General features: G+C 43.6%; 1 pseudogene; it reads right to left on the reverse strand.

Annotated features, from left to right (window-relative positions):
• Positions 1-284: 284 nt before the first annotated feature.
• On the reverse strand, positions 285-1,508 carry LOC123955336 (annotated as a pseudogene).
• Positions 1,509-4,906: the final 3,398 nt, after the last annotated feature.

A 4,906-nucleotide genomic window follows, 5' to 3' on the forward strand; every position in this document is an offset into this window, starting at 1 on the left:
CTATTGTCTTTCAATATACCCCATTGTCTTGTATTTCCATCCTGTCTTTGAAGAACAGAGGTGATTCCACTGGTCCCTCTAGTCCCTCTAGCTACGGTCCCTCTAGCTCCCCATCAGGCACGAGAATCACCAGCTCTTGTCCCAGCAAGGATCTCTCTCCCTCCCTCCCTTCCCCTCCTTTATCCGCACTCTCCTTTTTTTTTTTTTTTTGACTGGGTACAATATACTTTATTGATGGTACATGACAAGGTAGGCGTCCCCAAGCCCTTCCCCTTCTTCAGGGGGTCTGGGATGGAAATAGTGGAGGTTGGGAGATTCTCAGTGTTTTGGGGGATAAGTTGGGGCAGGGATTCCCCAGAAGCTGAGGGCCTCTCTCTTCCTCTTGCTCTGGCTGGGGCTGGTGGCCCAGGGGGCTCTTACTCCTTGGAGGCCACGTGGACCATAAGGTCCACCACCTGGTTGCTGTAACCAAATTCATTGTCATACCAGGAAATGAGCTTGACAAAGTGGTCATTGAGGGCAATGCCAGCCCCAGCATCGAAGGTAGAGGAGTGGGTGTCACTGTTGAAGTCGCAAGAGACAACCTGGTCCTCGGTGTATCCCAGGATGCCCTTGAGGGGGCCTCTGATGCCTGCTTCACCACCTTCTTGGTGTCGTCATATTTGGCAGCTTTCTCCAGGCGGCAGGTCAGATCCACGACAGACACGTTGGGGGTGGGGACACGCACTCTCCTTTTTACGGGAGTTTGCTCTCGGTCTGTAAACAGGCTCAATCCTGAACACAATCCCTCCTCCACCCTTGGGCTCCTGGTGATTCTACTCTTCCATCTACCAACGGAATCAATAATTAAAACTCTTCCCACAAAGAAAATGTTAGACTCCCCCACCAATGATTTTGCAGTTGAGTTAAAGGCTCAAGAAACGGATTACTGTTAATATTATATAAAGGATTTCAAGGAGAGGGGAGATGACAAAACTTGCTTTAGTTTTTCACAAAGTTCCTTATGCATTTATTTATTTATTTATTTATTTATATATTTTTTTAAAGATTTTATTTATTTGACAGAGAGGGATCACAAGTAGATAGAGAGGCAGGCAGAGAGAGAGAGAGAGGGAAGCAGGCTCCCCGCTGAGCAGAGAGCCCGATGTGGGACTCGATCCCAGGACCCTGGAATCATGACCTGAGCTGAAGGCAGTGGCTTAACCCACTGAGCCACCCAGGTGCCCGCATTTATTTATTTTTGATTTGATTTTATTTCATAGTGGTAAGTGTAGTCTTTAATCCCCAATAGCTACTTCCCTATCCCCCCACCCTCTTCTCCTCTGTGACCACTGTGTGTTCTCTATAGTTAAGAGGCCATTTTCTTGGCTAGTCCTTCTCTCTTTCTCTTTCTTTTTTCCCCTTGCTCGTTTGTTTTGTTTCTTCAGTTCCACATCTGAGTGAGGTCATGTGGTCTTTGTCCTTCTCTGACTGGCTTACTCAACTAGCATTATCTTACCCAGACCCATCCATATCATTGCAAATGGCAAGAGTTCATTCTTTTTTATGATGGAATAATATCCCATGCCCCAACTTACTTTAAAAAGGGTGGTATAACCTTGATTCTACAACCCAGCAAGGTTGGTAGAATCAAGGAACATTTTATTCACATCTTGCTAACAAGCATAATGAAATAATTTAAGGAAAACATTGGCAGTCTGGAGAGCACAATGTATACAAAACGATGGTACATTGTGACCTATTGGGGTTTATTCCAGGAATGCAAATTTCCATCAATATTATGGAACACATATAGGTAACTTACTCTGTTTACAGAAGAGAAGAGGAAAATCACTTCCCTATCATAACAGACATAGAAAAGAATATTTCTTAACCATTTCCATAACCATTTGTTATTTTAAATGTTTAATAATACAAGAGTAGAAGAAAACGCCAGTAAGCAGGTAATTAATGAGTACAGATAAAATAATGGAATGATGTATATAATATTGACTTGTTTAAAAGCAGTCTCTTTAAAATAAAGATTAAGGCAAGACCACTCACTATCATATCTTTTTTCTGGTTCTGCAGGAGACCTCAGCCAGGGAACAATGACATGAAAGAGAAATAATTTGTGTAAAACAGGAAAAGGAAGAATTACAACCATTATTCACAGATTACACAACTTTCTACATAAGAAACTAAAAGAATCTATAGACAAATTTTTAGAATTAGGAAGCGATTATAGATACTTGGCCAATAAAAAAGAGTATTACAGTCAACTACATTTCTATCGGCTAAAAGTTAAAACATGGGATTTTTCAAAGGGATACATTTAAATTAGTAGCAGATTCATAAATGGAACTTTGGTCTAAATCTAACAAAATATTTGCAAGTGATTTAAAATAATAATTATAAAGTTTCATGGTAATGGAGGACTGAAAGAAAAGCAGAGTCATTCTCGTAAATATGTCAGTTATCCAAAGCGCTCTATGGATTTGATGGCCTAGATGGCCTTGTCGTGAAGTTTTACAAAACCTGAAATTGAAACAAAGAGAGTGATTTGGGTCCCATTCCTTTCAGACGCCTGCCGTCTGTGTCGTCAAGGATGGCGGATACACTGAAGAAGAACCAGGTGTGTGGCGCTATCGTGCGAGACGAGAAGGTTCGGTGCGCCGCTGCAGTATCATAAAGGGCAGCATCGGCTTGTTAAGAGGGAAAAGAAAACTGGATCAGTGAGCACCGTGGATTGCCCGGAGCCAGTCCCCTCCGTGGACACCAACCGCATCCACCACAGAGTCGGTGCGGCAGATTACTGGGTGGGGGGGAAGGAGGGCTGGACGATGAACGGTGCTGGGTAAGTGGAACACTTCAAGGTCAAAGCAAAGACGCACAACTTCAGAAATAATTATATAAGGGCACTGGGTGGTTCTGCTGGTTGAGCGGCGGACTCCTGATTTCAACTCAGGTCGTGATCTCAGGGTCATGAGCTGGAGCCCTGTGTCAGGCTCCCCGCTCAGTAGGGATGATGCTTGACGATCCTTTCTCCCTCTCCCTCTGCCACGCCCTCTGCTCTCTTGCGCGTGCTCTAAAATAAATATATCTTTTAAACAAATTAATAATATAGCAGAGGGTCTTAATGGCTTCAAAATAGAAAAGTGTCCCTAGACAGTGTCATAAAGACCAAAGATAAAGAAAGAGGGGTAAGCTTGGTGTTAGCGTTACCGTGGAGATGTGGAAAAACAAAAACCACAGGTTTTAAGAACTGCTAAAGACAAATGAAGAATTCCTATAAACCTGTAAGACAAAGGTAAGCAATCCAATTTAAAAAAAAAGGCAAAAAAAAAAAAAGGCAAAATAACAAGCATTTTAGATAAATGGCCAGTGAGCCTCTCTAAAGATCTGAATAGCATTAGTCATCAGACATGTGCAAATTAAAGCCATTTCTGAATGAGATGCCATTTCCAAATCCATCAGATGGACAAAATCGCAGCCTGACCTCACCAGGTGTGGGAAAGTCAGGTCGCCATGGGAACTCCCGTGCCCTGCTGAAGCAAGCGGAATGTAGTGTGCCCGGTTTGGAAAATAATGGGTACTACCCAGTGAACTGGAACTCTCTAACTCTGCAATTGTCCTAAATAGAGAAAAAACCTGGTTTAACCTAAATACAGAGAAAACAAGGAGATGCGTACCTGGAATGTTCACGAATGTGCCCGAGGATCTGAACATTCGGAACACCCTCACTGGAACAGTGCACACACATACACGGTGACTCAAATGTCCCTCAGTAGAAGAATGTCCTAATCCCTTAGTGGAAACCTGTGTATTATTTTTTTTTTAATTATTATTCTGTTTCACAGAGAGAAAACCAATGGAGGGGCAGAGGGAGAGGGAGAGAGAGAATGTTAACACACTCCATGCTCTGCGTGGAGCCCCAGGTGGGGCTTGAACTCACAACCCAGAGATCACGACCCGAGCGCAAACCAAGATTGGATGCCTAATCAAAGAAACCACCTAGACACCCTGAAAGCCACTGTATTCTTAAAGAAATACTGTAACTTCATTCCTTTTACTAAAATAATTACACAATGCCCTTTTAGAGGTAATATATACGTTAACACGTACGGAAAGCGTGGGAGTTAATACCAGAACTCAGAACAAGGTCATCTCCTGGGTGGCAGAGGACAGGGATCAGGACAGGACAAAAGGGGTCCGTGCCACGTTCTTTTCCTTAACTGGATTGGCTATATCCACTTTTAAACAAATTTATTATTTTTTTAATGAACACGTATGCTTATACTTTCTCTGTGTGTGTATATAATATATGTCTGTATATTTTTTATCTGCTTAAAATGAGAAAAAGACTTAAAAGGAACAACGTTCAATTAAGGGAGAAAACACAGGGATCAAATAAGAGTCCTATATTGAGCTGAGTTTCATGTTCAACTTGCCCGTTTTCATGCAAACCAACAAAAGCGTGGAGGGGGATTTATTGAGGGAGGAGTCAAGATGGCGGAGAAGTAGCAGCCTGAGACTACATCAGGTAGCAGGAGATCAGCTCGATAGCTTATCTAAACATTGCAAACACCTACAAATCCAACGGGAGAGCGAAGAGAAGAAGAACAGCAACTCTAGAAACAGAAAATCAACCACTTTCTGAAAGGTAGGACTGGCGGAGAAGTGAATCTAAAACGACGGGAAGATAGACCGCGGGGGGAGGGGCCGGCTCCCGGCAAGCGGCGGAGGAACGGAGCACAAAATCAGGACTTTTAAAAGTCTGTTCCACTGAGGGACATTGCTCCAGGGGCTAAACCGGGGTGAAGCCCACGCGGGGCCAGCGTGGCCCCAGGCCCCGCAAGGTCACAGAAGGATCGGGGGTGTCAGAGTGTCGGAGAGCTCGCAGGTATTAGAACGGAGAAACCGGCTG

Source organism: Meles meles, chromosome 1 (assembly GCF_922984935.1).
Source record: "Meles meles chromosome 1, mMelMel3.1 paternal haplotype, whole genome shotgun sequence".
Taxonomy (NCBI): Eukaryota; Metazoa; Chordata; class Mammalia; order Carnivora; family Mustelidae; genus Meles; species Meles meles.